At 41.0% G+C, this 17,993-nt stretch overlaps 1 pseudogene; it reads left to right on the forward strand.

Annotated features, from left to right (window-relative positions):
• Positions 1-3,468: 3,468 nt before the first annotated feature.
• On the forward strand, positions 3,469-17,307 carry LOC140857307 (uncharacterized; annotated as a pseudogene).
• Positions 17,308-17,993: the final 686 nt, after the last annotated feature.

Here is a 17,993-nt window from a genome sequence, read left to right on the forward strand (position 1 = left end):
CCCTCAACGGTCAGGATGGAAGCAATCAAATAAAAGCCTTACCAGATATTGACACGTGGTAACATCTGGGCCGACCATTGGTCGGATGGTTCGACACACTTGCTCCTAATCGAGCCACATCACCATTATCCGCATGAACAGCTCGGACCCAATGACATTCGGATACGCGGTAAAGATCTACTAGTCAGAGTTATATTGTCCAGTGTCAAATTATCTTCTTGAAACAACTTCTGATACTAACATCCGATACCAAATCATCCTGTCGATATAACAGTCTAATAATGATTCTGTACCCACCAAAATAATAAAATAGCCGATGCTCATATCTCGAAAAAACTAGCAGCCAAGTCGAGGCTCAAGGTGACACATGATGACTCCCTTCGTCCAATGTGACAGACCACGTAGTGATATACATGTCGGACTACGTTGGACTTGAGAGTGGAGGACAACTGTTGGGGTAAGTCAATCGACCCCCCGACTCCGACTTTACATCAGCCGACTGAACATATTGCACCGACTCATGATCGGCCGACCGACCAATAGTCGGCTACTACTAATCAACAACAGACAACTTGAATAACCTCTAACCTAAGACCTTCGGTATATCAAAATTACTTACCGAAGGTCGCTTGGACTTTCTATCGACATATTAATATTACCGACATATAATCAGTTTATCTGCTCAACACATCCTAATTGTTATAAACAGTTATCAACTACGTATTAAAGCAATTAGTGAGAATTAACGACCTACTAATTTCACAATAATGGCCCGATAATTTGACGCTATAAAAAATGGATCACGTGCTTGATGGTTACATTAGAATCATCTATAAAAGGAGGGTAAGTGAATAGCATCAGTAAGACACTTCTGAGCCAGAGCTTTGCTACTCTGGACATTCAAATCTACTGTTCATCAATTCTCTCTCTGACTTAAGCATCGGAGGGTCCCCACCGGACATAACTCCGGTCTGTGAGGATATTATTTTGTAGGTGTTCATCACTGACGACAGACGGCAAAAAGTTGGCTGTAATATTTTTTATCTTAATTATAAATAATATTGTATATGGACTGAGAGTTTTCTGGACCTCTACTAATCCATCCTAATATGTTGTCACCCCCTGCATAAGAGCTGTTGAGCATAATATACGTTGTATCCTGATGTATCCTTAAAATTGTATTTCATATCCGCAAAATAAGTAACGCTCAACAGAGCCAATCATGTGCACTTGAAGATTTTAGCTTTGTCATGTTGGTACATAGCTAAAATTATGCACGGATCGAATTCGATCGGATTAAAAAAAAAAATTTATCTGACCGAATCCAATAGGATTAAAGAAAATTTAATCTGCAGCTGATCGTTTAGCATATATAAACTATTTGAAATTGAAGTGAACGATTTGTAGTGGGTTCGGATGAATTGTATCGGTTTGAACTTCAATATTGATCCAATATTGGTTTTAAGTTCAATATTAGTCCACTTAAGCTTATTTAAATTTTTTTATCAACTTAATATAAAAAATGTCTAGACCTCATAAGTTACAAATTTTAGGCTTATTTTTGAATCTACATAGGACAAAACAGAAAAAAAAAATTTACTCATCTAAAAGTAACTACATCTGAAAGTGTTCACTTTAGAATTGTCTCAAATTAATGTACTTTCATCAACAATGCAATATTAATATTCTCATAAATCTAGATAGGTAACGAGATGGTTTTTTAAATGAAGTATTGAAGTCCAAATGATGCCGTTCCAAAGTGAAAGTGAGTTCGTAAAATACTATATCAATTGGATTCGATTTCACATGGATTAAAAATATAAAAATCGAATCCGATCGTAAATAATCAATTTTTTATAAATTTTAATTTAATTTTATTTGATTTATTTTTTAATCAAATAAAATCGATATTTATTGAGTCAGATTGAATGGATTTTTTTGGATTTCAGTTATTTGCTCGACCCTTGGCACGGGAGGATCATTTTGGAATCGTACCTATTGCACCATATGAAGGATGGTTATTAAGTTGTTCAGAAATAATAATTTTTAGGAAACAGGTCTAGCTTGGCACTGGTGAGATTGTGCATGGTGCACGGAAAGCACAGCATCACACGCACAAACATGATATCACCGTAGCTGCGATCGTTGCCGATGGCCAGCCTAACTACTTGGATGGGCCAACGGGAATGTAGCTACTATCATTCTGTAATAAATATGGGAGTGCTGCTGAGATATGTTTGATCACAATATTTAACTAAATTCTTAAACATAATGTTTTTAGAACCTCTTCCAAGACCAATGTTTATTTTTTAGAGGGATCATGAAATCGTGTTTATATCATAATACCAATCGCTAGAATTCGAATTCATAACACAGTTTGGTTGCCAGTACAGACTATCACCCTAATAAAAAATTCCAAAAAAATAAAATTGAAAAAAAATAAAATTGAAATGGCAGTTCTAACTACATTTTAGAATTTGAATGTAGTGGTGATTGCCGAACACCTTTCTTAGAGGGGCTTTCTTTTTCAATGGTTAAGACGATATCTAAATTTTGCTTTAAAAAACAAAGACATGGAAACAAATCCCAAAATAACAATATGTTTTCTTTGATTTTTTATTGTTTAATCATGACAATTTCTCAATATGATTCAAGATAAACTTTTCTTGTGTACAGCAATAGGACTTGATAACAAGGGAGAATGGATTGATATAAGACCTGTAAAACCTTTTGCTTGAGTAATGAGAGGGAGAAAAAAACGTCCATGGAGGCAACTGCGGTGGTGCCACTGCACCTGGTCTCGGCGGAAACTTTGCGAGTATCTCCAAAGCATGGCACATGCTCCATCCTTACCGTGTGGAGCAGCGCTCCACACGTCATTAGCTGTGGATTAAAACTCACCAAGTCCCGATGAGCTATCGACTTTGGCTTAAAAGAATAAAACGACGATATAGTGGGCATCAAGTTCCTCCATATAAATCCTTGAAGACAGTGAGTGACTTCCTTTGCAACCCTTAATGCCAACCTTTTCCATTTCAACAGTTTCGAAATAGCATCCGCGCAATGTCAAAAGCGTGACAGCATGTGCCAAAGTGATTGCAATTTACAGCAGCCTGACAATTAATGCTCCTCCAGAAATTCCGGCATTGATTGCAGAAAGTTCCACAAATCTGGCATCGGAAGAAAATTACATTACAGAGAAAATATTTATTGCAACGGTGATGCCACGTTATTTTTGTAATAAATTAATAAAAAATTAAAAATCAATAAAATATAAGAGATAGTATAAGAATTATTTATGAAAATCAATAAAATATATTAGAATCAGTAAAATATAAAAATTTTTATTAATTTGTGACAAATAAAAAATCGTATCACTGTTGTAACGAATATTTTGTCTTATATTACAACCGTGCCTGTGCAATTCCTCCTTTATAAACCTTATAAAGATGCTGACCAGAGGCCTCCATGCAAAAGGTAAGTCCGACAATAGATGCATATCAAGTTGTTTCATCAGCTGAAAACTTTAGGCTTGTGAACTCCTCTTGGATAAACTCTAAAAGAAATTATTAGACTAATTCACTTGCCATTTTGTGACCGGACAGGCACTGGTGGCACCTGCTGCGTTAATAGCACATAATGTGGGTGTGGAAGGAGAAGTGGTGGTGGAGAAGATTAAGGACAGCGAGTGGGAGGTTGGCTACAATGCAATGGCTGACAAGTATGAGAATCTGTTAGAAGCTGGTGTAATTGACCCTGCAAAAGTGACAAGATGTGCACTGCAGAATGCTGCATCGGTTGCTGGAATGGTCCTAACAACACAAGCCATTGTGGTGGAGAAGCCCAAACCAAAGGCACCGGTAGCTGAACCACCTGAGGGTTGTCTTGCCATCAAGCACTATGCCTTAATACAGATCCCAGTATTTTTGACTTTTTCGAAGGGACAATGTTGTTGCAGCATTTATGATTTGTAGGGTTATCCCTCCATTGGGATTTTATGTTTTCCTTAACTCCTGCGTTCCGTTAAAATTTCGTACGAAGTGCAGGATTGGCTGTTGCCCTCTAGCTAGGTTCTTGACTTTGACGATACACCGCTTAACCATTACCCACATGGATCCAATAAAATAAGTGACTATAATTCAGTGAACTCTCAAATGAACTCCATTTTCGCTCGTCACCCTTTTTAATAAGAGCTAAATTGTTGGTTATCTATCAGATTTAAAGTTTACTACTGAAACACCCCGGCCCACTTTGAACCCTGAATCAAGCCCAAAGCCATACAAAAAAAAAAAAAAAAAAATAGAACGGGAAGAAGACTCCCGATGGGAGTCTTCTTCTCCGATGAATCCCGATCAGAGAAGGGTTCTAGGACTGTTGAAACTCTAGGATCCTTTATAAATAAGCCTCTCCTCTCCCTCTCGAGCTTCCACCGACGACCGTTGAGCCTGATTTCATTCCTTTCCTCCGTGAAAACCGCGGCACCCTTTTCTTGTGTTCGTCGGAAATCGAAGGTCGAAGAGGCCACCGGAGTTCAGGTAAGGGTTTAATCTTTCTTCCTCTCCCTCTTCTCTTTCTTCCTATGGCTTTAGACCCTCACCAGCCGTCGGGATCGCCGAAAAATCCATGAACAAGGTAAACCCCTGTTTTGTTCTGTTTCGGTCGGATCCTCTCTTCTCTTTTTCGGCCACCAGCGCCATCGGTTGCGACGTCTCACCCCTAGGGTAGGACCCTCATCTTTCTACCTGTCGTCCTCGGTAAGCCTTGGCCGCCGGCGATTGGCCAATGGTCGAAAATCATGAAGAAAGGGGCGGGTCTCCTATTTTTTCGAAAAAAAAAGGGAGAAAGTTCGCTGGCCGAACCTCGCCGCCGGCCGGCCTTGCTCTGTCGCCGTCGCGTGATGCCGTCCACCTCGTCGGAGCCCATGCCATCGAGGGGGACCTCATGGTCTTCCCCTGTTTCGGCCCAAGGGAGGCCGCGGGAAGAAAGGAAAAGAGAAGGAAGAAGAAAAAGAAAAAGAAAAAGGAAAAGAAAAAGAAAAAGAAAAGGAAAAAGAGAAAAAGAAAAAAAAACAAGAAAAGAAAAGAAAAAGAGAAAGAGAAAAATAAAAATAAAAAAAAAAGATAAAGAGAGAATTTTCTCTCTCCTCTCTCTCCTTTCTCTTCCTCTTTCCTCTCTCCTCTCTCTACCTTCTCTCTCTACATTTTCTTTCTCTAGATTCTTTCTCTAGATTCTCTCTCTAGATCTTTCTCTCTCTTTATGAATTTTGTCTCTCTAGAGTCTTTCTCTCTCTCTGATTTCATCACGGACCCTGGGATAAAATTGAGATGAAAATAAGATGATCCGAGATTGCTCTGAAATTCGTACAGTAGATCTAATTTCAGTCCGATCCTATTCGAAATTTATAACATTTGATTCATATTAAGTCATCCTGATAGGACCTCTAATGATCTCGATCATGATTGCCTCATCCGAAGGATACGAAGATTCTCTCTCCACTTTCTCTCTCTACTTTCTCTCTCTAAAATTTTCTCTCTCTTCATGGATTTTTTCTCTCTAAAAGTCTTATGGATCAGTGGAGGATCCTGATACATAGACAAGTCCTAATTTTGATTAATCCTAAGAGAGGTCCTCGATTTGTGTATTAGGATCAATTATCGATAATTTCTCTATATGTGATTCTTATATTGATCAGAGTTATAAAGAGATGATTGTCTGCATATGATATCAAGTGAAATATTTTATTAAAGAAATTCATAAATCAAAAAAGAACATTGATTTCTGTGCTTGGATCAGTCACTGGTAAAGGTAAGAATCCCTGTACATGATCATCATTATGTATGTTATTTTACTGTTGGTTTTATCTCACTGATTTTGCATCGTTGGATTTGAGATCAATGAATTTTTTTATACCTGAGACACTGTTATCTATTTATGTGATTTTGAGCATGAATATGTTATATCAATACATATGTATCAACGATTGATGGCATGATTATATGGGTATGACATATTTATTATACTGCAAAATTTGAATAGATTGATGAAGTCAAATATTATAATTTCATGAAAATGAAAAGAAAGAGAAATTTGGTTTGGACTGGCCTTGTCATGTGGAATAGCCTGCCAGGAGCTTATGTTTGGGACAGCCCCCACAGGCTTATGTGTGGAAGAATCTGATCCGAGAAAGATCATGAAGAATTTGATCCGAAAAAGATCATGGCCACTTTGATCCGAGAAAGATCATGAATATTTCGATCCGAGGAAGATCACAGAAATCGATCCGAATAAAAGATCGTCGCATGATCCTGGTAGTCCAAAGCCAAAGCCAAAGCCAAAAAGAAAAGGATTAAAGATGATGTGATAATAGAAGAAAATAGAAAGATGAGACATGAAACAATCATTGAATAAAATTGTTTCACTTATTTAACATATGATGATGCATCTTTTTTGATAAAACAGATAATCTATAAATGTTTACAGTTTTTTGGACAGTAAATATCGATTTTTATGTATTATTGTTTATCTTTATTTTCAGATTATATTATTATATTGGTATGATATGGGAATTCTTATTGGGCTGTAAAGCTCACACCCCTTCATCTTTCTTTTCTTCTTAGAGTTATAGGATGCTTATGATTGGCTGTGGCCTGAATTTACGGGTGAGCAGAAGGATAAATAAGAGTGTCATAGTATCTGATCAGAGAATTGAAAAAAATTAAATAGTAATTATGCAAGATTTTATGAATTATTGTTGAAATAAATTATTATGGTTGATAAGGTTGTAATGATTTAATTTGGCCTTGCATATTCTTTAGGGCTTGCTCTAAGGAGTGTGCGGCCATCACGTATCCGACCCAGGTGTTGGGTTCGGGGCGTGATAACTACTCACTAGCATATTACCTATGCTATGTGCAGGACACATTTTTTATTTAAAAAATATATATTTATTTAGAAAATAATATATCTTATTTATTTATAAAATATTTATTTTATTAATAAATATTTTTATTAGTTTATAATAAAATATCATTTTATTGATGTAATAATATATTATTTGATAAATATATATTATTTTAGTATATTAGTAATATATCATATTTATTAGTTTTTAATATACTAACATCATATTACAGAAATATTCTTTGTTATCTCTTAAACTACAAAAAGACCCACCACATAAACTTTCATGTCGCACTAAGTTGGAAGCATAGAAATGTCCTTACCTTTTTCATTGAAGTACAAAAATGCCTTTAAAAACACTTCCGCATTAAAAGCCCTTCCATATTAAAAATACTTCCAACACTACTCTTTCTATCAATACCATCAGTTTTATCGTATTCTTAAAATATACTATTTCCAACGCTACTCCCTTACTCACTCTGTATTAATACCATTTATCTCATTCTGTTCTTAAAATAAATTTTTTGTATTATAAAAAAAAAGGGTAGAGCAGTGATGTCAATCTTTCCAAATTTCAGATATAAAAATTACTTCTATGTACATGTGGATCAAGTTTAGGTCTACGTCAGAGTATTACACAAAATACCATCACTAAACAGAATGTTCACATAATCCAAGCATAATAGCTTAAAAAAAAAAATGATGATTATTAGGATCGAAAAGTCTTAACACAAAATCTAACAATTGCCATCAAAGACATTTGCTTAACTTATCCCAAACCTCATCAAGAACCATCATATATTTGTTTTCCATGTATGCATAACCCACGGTCCCACACATTTCATATTGTAAAGGAATATAACCTATTTCAAAGTTCCGTTCATTTCCCATTTCCGCTAGTTTATGTTACAAAAATATACATAGTCATTAGTTAAAGCAGTTAAGCACATAATTGAATGCATCTATATACCACCTCCCAACTCGTCATGTGGATGATATCCTTTTCTCATTAAGAAATGAAGTAAATCCAAACTTAAGTTATGGCTAATTAATTTTTTAAATATTAAATACTAATGCTTAACTACAAAGCTAGTACCATTTAGATTCCAAGCGGCTCTTCTTCTAAAAAAGTTCTGCAATTACCAAATCATTGCCAAAAAAAATAAAAACTTACATTAATCTTGTTTCTCTAAGCCACAATTCAAAGTTCAAAATGAAGGTGACAATTTTTGCCAATTGCCGGTCTCCATAATATAGGAGCAGCAATTTTTAAAGAACTACTCTTTAGCCCACATTTAATAAATTATTTAATGCTCTCAATTTATGAAGAATCGCTTAGAATCTTAACGGTTGAATAATTAATAAAGTACCCGAGAATAGTAAGAATTAGGAGAGAAGGCTGGGCAGATATTTGTGGCAACGCCTGATCCACCAGACCAGTCAGTTACCTATTTATCACTTTGTGAGTCTTTCTTTATTTGAAAAAACTTGAGACTCTTCATGCTAGTCAAACAAACCATCCTCTTGTCAAAAGATGACATTAATGGCATAGGTATTAATGGAATAGTTTTGGATTGGACTACGAAAAGCCCGTACACATATGCGGACACTGGACTTTTCATCATCAGGTCGACCGTGTATTGCATCAAAGTCCAAATGTCAACATGATCTAATGGTGGAAGAGCATGTTCGTGGGAATGTGCTCCCCATAGAACTATCATTAATCAAAATTATTTCTTAATATTTATGATGGACTCATTTTTAAAAAAAATATTAATAAAATAAATATTAATAAAATAATATTTAAACTTGTATTAATCAAAATTATTTCTTAATATTTAAAATGAGCCCATGCATTTTTTCAGGTTTTTTTCATGTGCAATTAAATATCATATTTTTAGATATTCATGTCAAATGGACACTCTATTATATATATTTATCGTGTGTGTGTGTGTGTGTTAGATTGCAATAGATTTATTTATTTAATTACCATTACAATGGAAACAGAAAAGAGTTTGCTACTTTAATTCTGTAATAAATATGGAATTGTTGCTGAGATTGTGCTAATCAATCAACATATTTTAATTCTTAAACAGAATGTTATTAGAGCCTCTTCCTGTGATCATGCTTTTCAGCTTCTACAGCAGTCATGAAGTTGCGTTCACGTTATAATACCACTAGCTAGAGGCTACAAGCAATTCATAACAGAGTTTTGTTGCACAGGACAGACTATGAACCTATAAATATTAAAGAACAATGAAGTGCCAGTTTTAACTGTATTTCAGAATTTGAATGTAATGCTAATTGCTGAACCCCCTCTTAGAGGGGCTTTCTTCTTCAATGGTTGAAATAATATCTAAACTATGCTTTGAAAAAACACAAACATGGAAGCAAATCTCAAAATAACAATTTTTTTTTCTTCGCTATTTATTTGATCTACGGAGAGCACATTCGTACGTGTGAATGTGCTTTTCCACCATCAGATCATCTCTGACATTTGAATTTTGATGAAATTTAGGAGCAATCTGGTGATGAAAATTCCGTTCGCATATACGAACGGGCATTCCGAAGTCCAATCCTTTGAGGGTAAGGAATAAAATGACAATTTTCCAACTTAGTTCAAGATAAACTTTTGTTGTCGTCCTTTGTCGTCAGGACCACCATTTCACACATCATGAACTGTGGCAAGCTCCCCAAGTCCCGGTCTGCCATCAACTTTGACTTAAAGAATAAAACGACAATGTAGAGGGACTCGCGTTCCTCCACTTATCTGAAAATGAGGCCATTTTTCTACCCGTTGTGTTTAAGGTTGATGCATGACAGCATTCCTTCGGGTTAGTGTTGGGACTTCCTCTCATGGCCAGTGGTGATGGATGCTGTTGGGTGGATGTCTGGCCAGGACACCACCTCCCAAGATCCTTTCAGTACCACGCGATGCAGCAGGAAGAAAGAAGAAACAAAACAGAAGGAAAAACAATCAAAATACGTGGATCAGCCACAAAAGGGCTCGCCTCCACGGGGCATGCAAACTTCACTATGAAAAGAAAATTTTACAAGAGGAGACCTCACCCTCAACCCTTGTACACCCAATTCTCTCTCACATGAAGTTCCCCTCACAAAAGCTCTCTCTCTCTTGGAGACCCCCCTGAACCCCTGAAGAGCCTGGCGACCGCTGTCCAGAAGCCTCCTGCTCCTTCTCTCACAGCGCCTCACGCCTCTCTCTCTCCTCTCGGTTCGTACGGCGGCGAGAAACCGAAAAACCACACCTCTCTGTTTCGTTCTCAGGCCTTTTAAAGGCTTAAACAGATCTTAAACCTTGATTAGAAAGGGATTAGGACTCCTTAACAAAGCCAAGAAACCCTCCTGACCGTCGGATCAAGACCGGGAATCACCTGAGCCCTCCGATCGCGCTCCGGTCCACGAAATAGGGCCGTGGACCGCGAGAATCGCGTGGGAAACGCCCACGCGGTCCATAGGCCATGCCGTGGACCACCTGGTCCACGGTGGACCGGGGATGGGCCAGCAGGCCGCTGGGTCGCGCGTCCCGCGCGGGCCTGGGCCTGGGTCGCGCGTCCCGCGCGGGCCTGGGCCTGGGACGCGCGTCCCGCGCAGGCCTGGGTCGCGCGTCCCGCGCGGGCCTGGGTCCCGCGTCCCACGCGGGCCTGGGACGCGCGTCCCGCGCACCGCCGCCTGCATCCGCGCCGCTACCGCCCGCCGCCGGTCGCCGGCGGTCCTCCGCCGCCTCGATTCTCGTGCCGACTTCAAAAGCTCGTATCTCCTCCATCCGAGCTCCGATTCAGGTGATCTTGATCTCGTTGGACTCTGTTTTTCGCCGCGAACCTCGCTGTGGGCTCAATGTGAGCTGAATCTCGAGGCGTCAAATCCTAACAATCTCCACCTCGACTCGATATTCGGCCTCCTCCAAACTTCGAGAGCTTCTGGATCTCCTCGCCCCCATGCCCTGGGACAATCGCCTGCTGATCATGGATGGGCAAACATGAGAGTCGAGCCAGGCTGCTCGATCCCATCTCCGTCGTATGCTGTGCTCCTCCTGACCTGAGACCTGCTCGGGGCATCATCCTGCGGCAATAGGAATCTTACCTTGCGACGTCGCCTCTCGTCCTCCCGAGTCTCCTGTCTCGTACCCGATCCGCCTCCTGGAGCTCCACCTCGCTCTGGGCTCCACCTGGCTCCCGATGCTCCACCTCGCACTGGGCTCCCTGCCAGGTAATAATGTCCTCTGCTCCCCTTCTTCCCGTCCAGCACAATCCTATCGCCGCGTAGCACCCTCAGGATTCCTCCACCAGCTACCGTCCTGTAGCCTCTCGAATCCAGTCTGCTAAGTGAGATAAGATTCCGCCTGAAATCGGGTATGTATCGGACCTCCCCCAATCTCCTCACTGCACCGTCATGTGTCCTCCAGCTGACCGTCCCAATGCCTCTGATCGCACAGCTCGATCCATTCGGCAGATATACAGTGCTCTCACTGTTCTCCAGGGAGTCAAACTGCTCCTCTCTGCAACACACATGATAGGGGCATGCAGAATCTAATATCCACTGCTGGGAAGAAGTAGATACCTCGTCAGATATCTCCAGGACATCTCCATCTGAATCGCTGCCGGCCGTCGCTACAGCAGCCACCGTCCGATTTTTCAGTTGAGGGCAATCTCTGGCTAGATGCCCCAACTCCTCACACCGGTAACACCTGGTTTTGCTCAAGTCCCTCCTGGACTTAGACCGCCCTCGATGCGATCTCCTGTCGCTCCGTCTACCGCCTCCTGCACCTCCAGAAGCCACCAAAACTGAGCTATCGACACCTGAGCTCGAAGCTGGGTTCTCCCTCCTGAGAACCTCGTTCTGGAGTATCGCCGCGGTGACCTCGTCCATCTTGATAGTGCTCTTCCCCACTAGAAGAGCAGTCACCAAAGACTCGTACGAAGAAGGAAGCGACGCCAGCAAAACCAGCGCCCTGGTCTTCTCCTCAACGTTCTCGCCAACGCTGAGAAGGTCGGTGAGGATCTTCTGGAAGTGGCTCAAATGCTCCTGCACGCTCTGTCCCTCAGTCATCCGCAGTTGGTAAAACTGCCTCCAGAGGAAAAGAGTGTTGGTGAGAGACTTCGCCATGTACAACTCCTCGAGCTTCGACCACAGCACCGTCGGAGAAGTCTCGCTCAGCACATGGATCACCACCTCATCCGCCAGGTACATACGGATGGTACTCACCGCCTGCATCTGTAGCCGTTTCCAATCCCGCACCTCCATGGTGGTCGGTTTCTCATCGCACAAGAGAGCTTCGATCAACCCCTGTTGGATGAGCACGTCCTTCACCCTTGCCTGCCACAAGGAGAAATTGCTCTTACCATCAAACTTGTTGATCTCCATCCTGATTGTTCCTGTTTTCTCCATCTTCAGTCTTGCTCACCACCACTGCAATTTGCGTCCTTGTACAGCCTTGCTCTGATACCACTTGTTGGGTGGATGTCTGGCCAGGACACCACCTCCCAAGATCCTTTCAGTACCACGCGATGCAGCAGGAAGAAAGAAGAAACAAAACAGAAGGAAAAACAATCAAAATACGTGGATCAGCCACAAAAGGGCTCGCCTCCACGGGGCATGCAAACTTCACTATGAAAAGAAAATTTTACAAGAGGAGACCTCACCCTCAACCCTTGTACACCCAATTCTCTCTCACATGAAGTTCCCCTCACAAAAGCTCTCTCTCTCTTGGAGACCCCCCTGAACCCCTGAAGAGCCTGGCGACCGCTGTCCAGAAGCCTCCTGCTCCTTCTCTCACAGCGCCTCACGCCTCTCTCTCTCCTCTCGGTTCGTACGGCGGCGAGAAACCGAAAAACCACACCTCTCTGTTTCGTTCTCAGGCCTTTTAAAGGCTTAAACAGATCTTAAACCTTGATTAGAAAGGGATTAGGACTCCTTAACAAAGCCAAGAAACCCTCCTGACCGTCGGATCAAGACCGGGAATCACCTGAGCCCTCCGATCGCGCTCCGGTCCACGAAATAGGGCCGTGGACCGCGAGAATCGTGTGGGAAACGCCCACGCGGTCCATAGGCCATGTCGTGGACCACCTGGTCCACGGTGGACCGGGGATGGGCCAGCAGGCCGCTGGGTCGCGCGTCCCGCGCGGGCCTGGGCCTGGGTCGCGCGTCCCGCGCGGGCCTGGGCCTGGGACGCGCGTCCCGCGCAGGCCTGGGTCGCGCGTCCCGCGCGGGCCTGGGTCCCGCGTCCCACGCGGGCCTGGGACGCGCGTCCCGCGCACCGCCGCCTGCATCCGCGCCGCTGCCGCCCGCCGCCGGTCGCCGGCGGTCCTCCGCCGCCTCGATTCTCGTGCCGACTTCAAAAGCTCGTATCTCCTCCATCCGAGCTCCGATTCAGGTGATCTTGATCTCGTTGGACTCTGTTTTTCGCCGCGAACCTCGCTGTGGGCTCAATGTGAGCTGAATCTCGAGGCGTCAAATCCTAACAGATGCAACAAGAGATCCCTCACTATTACACGTGTTATGCTGACTGGGTTCCTCTTATGCGTGGGAGTCATCCCCTTCTGCCTCTGCCTAGGCAGTGGAGATGGCTCCAAGGTGGGGGGCAGCTGCATAGAGAGTGAAAAAAGAGCTCTCCTTGTCATCCGAGCAGATATCTATGACCCTGATGAGTGGCTCTCTTCTTGGACGGGCCCAGACTGTTGCCAATGGAGGGGAGTCGGCTGTGACAACACCACCAGCGGCCATGTGGTAAAGCTTGATCTCCGATTCCCGTATGGTTATGATCTGATTTATGCAGGGCCGGTCCTGATATTTTTTAGACCTAGGGCTAAATAAAAAAAAAGACCTTCTCTAATAAAAATTAACATATTTTAAATATTAATTATTATTGAAAAATGAATCCACATACAATAATTTTCTATAGATATATTCGTTAAGCAACGTGTAAAACCTATTATTAACCTATTTAATTATTTTTTTTATTATAATATTGTAGAAAACCAACTTTGCATCCCATTAGAATATTAATGCAGGGCCTAAGGCCTAGAGCAGTCGCCCAATTCGACCTGCCCCTGTGCTGGCCCTGCTTTTCTCCTCTCTGTCAATCTCTTGAAACTGGTTTACTCACATTCCTCGATACCCTATGATGCTTGCCACAAGGGGTCACAAATATGATTCGCAAGGATCATCGAATCTGATCTACTGATTCACATCTTTTGTGCATGGCACAACATCTCCATGAGGCACTTATCCCATTCTCTTACCCTCTCACTCCCAGACAGACGCAGACGGAAAAAAAAAAAAAAAAGGGGCCTGGGGGCCTGGGGCGGTCGCCCGCTTTGACCCGCCCTAGGGCCGGCCGTGGATTTATGGAACTGAATTCCTTGGACCAAGTAAGGTAAATCCTTCTTTATCAAGCTTGATACATTTGAGGTATTTGGATTTGAGCATGAACAACTTCTCCGGAGCATCCATCCCCGAATTTATTGGTTCTCTCATGCACTTGGAGTACCTTAACCTCTCCAAAGCTGGGTTTGGTGGACCCATTCCTCTCCAGATTGGAAATCTCTCGAGCCTGCACTATCTAGATCTTCGGGGTGGGTACATGTTTTATGATCAAGTGGGTATGTACTCTGAATATTATCCAATAGCTCTACATGTCAATGACCTTCAATGGCTCTCCCGAATCACCTCTCTGCAATACCTTGACTTGAGTTTCGCCAACCTCTCAAAAGCTTCAAATTGGCTTCGTGAGATCAATTTGCCCCCCTATCTGTCAGTCTTGAAATTATCTTCTACTGGACTACCTGGTATTCCTTCTACTCTACAGCATGTAAACTTCACTTCTCTCACCATGCTTTCTCTCTCTCACAATGCTTTTGAATCTACCATCCCCTCCTGGCTGCTTAATATTAGCAATCTTGTTCGACTCGAACTCCGTGCTGGTTACTTTCATGGGAGCTTATCAAATGCTGTAGCTATGCTGGGGAATCTCAACCATTTGAAGTACCTGGATTTCTCTGAGAACTATATTACTGGGGGCATTTCACAATCTTTGTGGAAGAATAAGTACTTGGAGCATTTAGATTTATCTGAAAACCAAATTACTACTGCAGAAATCATAGGGAATCTTAGCCAACTGAGGCACTTGGCATTGGATGGCAATCAAATTAGTGGAAAAATTCCGGAAAACGTGAGAAATCTTAGCCACCTAGACTATTTAAGTTTATCTTATAACAGAATTATTGGAGAAATTCCAAAAGTCATTGGAAACCTCGCCCACTTGCAGAAATTAGATTTGTTATGTAACAATATTGCCGGACAAATACCAGAAACTATTGGAAATCCTATCCATTTAGAACATCTATTATTGTCGAATAACAATATTACCGGACAGATACCAGAAAACACATCAAAACTCTGCAACTTGTATTCCTTCGAATTATCAAATAACAGTATTGGAGGAGACATCACAAGACTCATAGAAGGATTTTCTAAACGCTTTAATGATAAATTGGATGGGAGAAGCTGTTTCCAGAGTTTAGCATTTCTTGACTTGAACAACAATAATTTTAGTGGGACAATCCCAGAACAGTTGGGCCAGTTATCCGGACTCATACACTTGGATTTGTCTTTGAACTTCTTCACAGGATACTTGACTGAGGAGCACTTTTCCAACCTCACATCATTAGATTACTTTGATCTATCTTACAACTCCTTGGCAATGATCCCAAGTGATGGTTGGATTCCTTCTTTCAATGCTTCTTATATCTATATGACCTCTTGCCATTTGGGACCTAAATTTTCTGCTTGGCTTCAAATGCAGACACATCTGAAATCATTGTGGCTAGATGAAACTGGAATTTCCGGCAAGATTCCATCATGGTTGTGGTATAGGGATATTTTTGACCTCAATGTATCCCATAATTGTATGGAACGACAGCTACCACGTTCTTGGGGAGCCATATTTATACATCTCTTGATCTGAGCTCCAACTGCTTTTCTGGTCCAATACCTTATCTGGTGGCTGAGGTCATAATTCTCTCCAACAACTCTTTTTCTGGACCTATTTCCTTAGACCTCTCTGAAAAGGTAGACCTTATAGTACTCTCTTTATCCGACAACCATATAACTGGAAGCATTCCACGGTTCCTTTGTAATTGGACTTCATTGGTGGTTCTAGACCTCTCCAATAATAACTTATTCGGAGAATTTCCAGACTGCTGGATTTGTAATTGGACTTCTTTGGAGGTTCTTGACCTCTCTAGTAACGAGTTATCTGGAGGATTTTCAGACAGTTGGAGCAAATTACATCAAGAAATCCTTGATGTACCAGAAAATATAAAAGTAGAAGATACGACTAGCACAATGGCATATCCTATTAAGCTCCAATCTTTGCACATGAGAAACAATCGCTTATCTGGCAACTTTCCTTCCTTCTTGAGACTTTGTACACAATTGGTTATTCTTGATCTTTGTGAAAACAGATTCTCAGGCAACATACCCATATGGATTGGAGAAAGCCTCTCATCTCTAAGAGTTCTACATCTAAGATCGAATTCTTTTGATGGTAATATCCCAATGCAAATATCTAGTCTATCGTCTCTTCAGGTTTTGGACTTGGCATGCAACAACTTCTCAGGAAATCCACCATCATCCTTCAGAAATTTTACTGCCATGATAAAGGAATAGGAGAGAGGCAAACCGATGCTTTCAAATCGTACAACAATGTTATATTACAAAGAGAGTCTCTTGATAAATACAAAAGAATTAGAACTTGAGTACACTAGCGTGCTATTACTAGTCACAAGTATTGACCTATCAGACAATAATCTTTCTGGAGAGATCCCTGATGAATTTACAATTCTTCACCGATTACATTTCTTGAACTTGTCAAGAAATCATTTTATTGGACAAATCCCACAGAATATCAACGACATGAGGCAGTTGGAATCACTCGATTTATTAATGAATGATCTCTCAGGCCAAATTCCTCAAACCATGCTTGCTTTGAATTACTTTAGTGACTTGAACTTATCATATAACAACTTATCCGGAAGAATTCCATCAAAGGGCCAATTTGTGACCTTCAATGACCCCTCTATCTACATTCATAATCTTTTTCTTTGTGGACAACCACTACCAAACTGCTCTATTAATGTATCTCCACATCACGAAGAGGAAGAAGTAGATGAAGATGACTTTGATATGATATGAATTTATGCCATCTCAACATTGGGATTTGTCATGGGATTCTGGGGTTTTGTTGGTGCATTGATGATCAAAAAGGATATCAAGATTTCTTACCTTTGATTCATTGATAGAATGTGTGATTGGATTTACGTAGAGTTAGCAATAAAATTTGTCAAGCTAAAGTTTGTTATGAGGAAGAGCAACCGCAAGGGTAGGTAAGTAGGTATGGATGGTGCTGTGATTGTAACTCTCTCTCTCTCTCTCTCTCACAATGATGGTGGAAGCACCCCCAATCCAAATATGTAAGAATCCAAACTTAAGAACTCTTTTAATGATTGTTCTTTTTCTTGTTTTGCTACTTGTATATTGTCCAATTAGAATGCCATCTGTATTTCATCCATCTCACTAATCAATTGTTGTTTGCCACCATTTTACTCATAAATAAAATAATATTTAGTTAGAACTGGTTGTTTCTATTTTTATGTTGCAATGGCAAAGCGATCCCATGATAATAAAATACCTAATGTCTCATACAAAATAACCTATCTACAAGAAGACAAACATAAGCACCTCAAGGCTATCGACATGACATGATAATAAAAATGGTTAAATAGACAACATATGTCTCACTTAATTTTCTATTCTAACTTAATGTGGGAAACATTATTTGGTATCCCTTCGATGTCCATTACTTCTATTTTAACTTTGTTTTTATGATAAAATACTAAAAAATAGATCTATTTCTTTAAGTTCTACATGTCAAAAAGGGGAGAACATTGGTCATTGATGGAAATAAAGTGATTTTCACTTCTCATGCCACATTTGGTTACTGGGAATAGAAATCGAGCCTAATATGCTACTTTCTAGGAAATCTGTTCTAGGATAATGACTAGTTTCAATTCTCA

Source organism: Elaeis guineensis, chromosome 4 (assembly GCF_000442705.2).
Source record: "Elaeis guineensis isolate ETL-2024a chromosome 4, EG11, whole genome shotgun sequence".
Taxonomy (NCBI): domain Eukaryota; kingdom Viridiplantae; phylum Streptophyta; class Magnoliopsida; order Arecales; family Arecaceae; genus Elaeis; species Elaeis guineensis.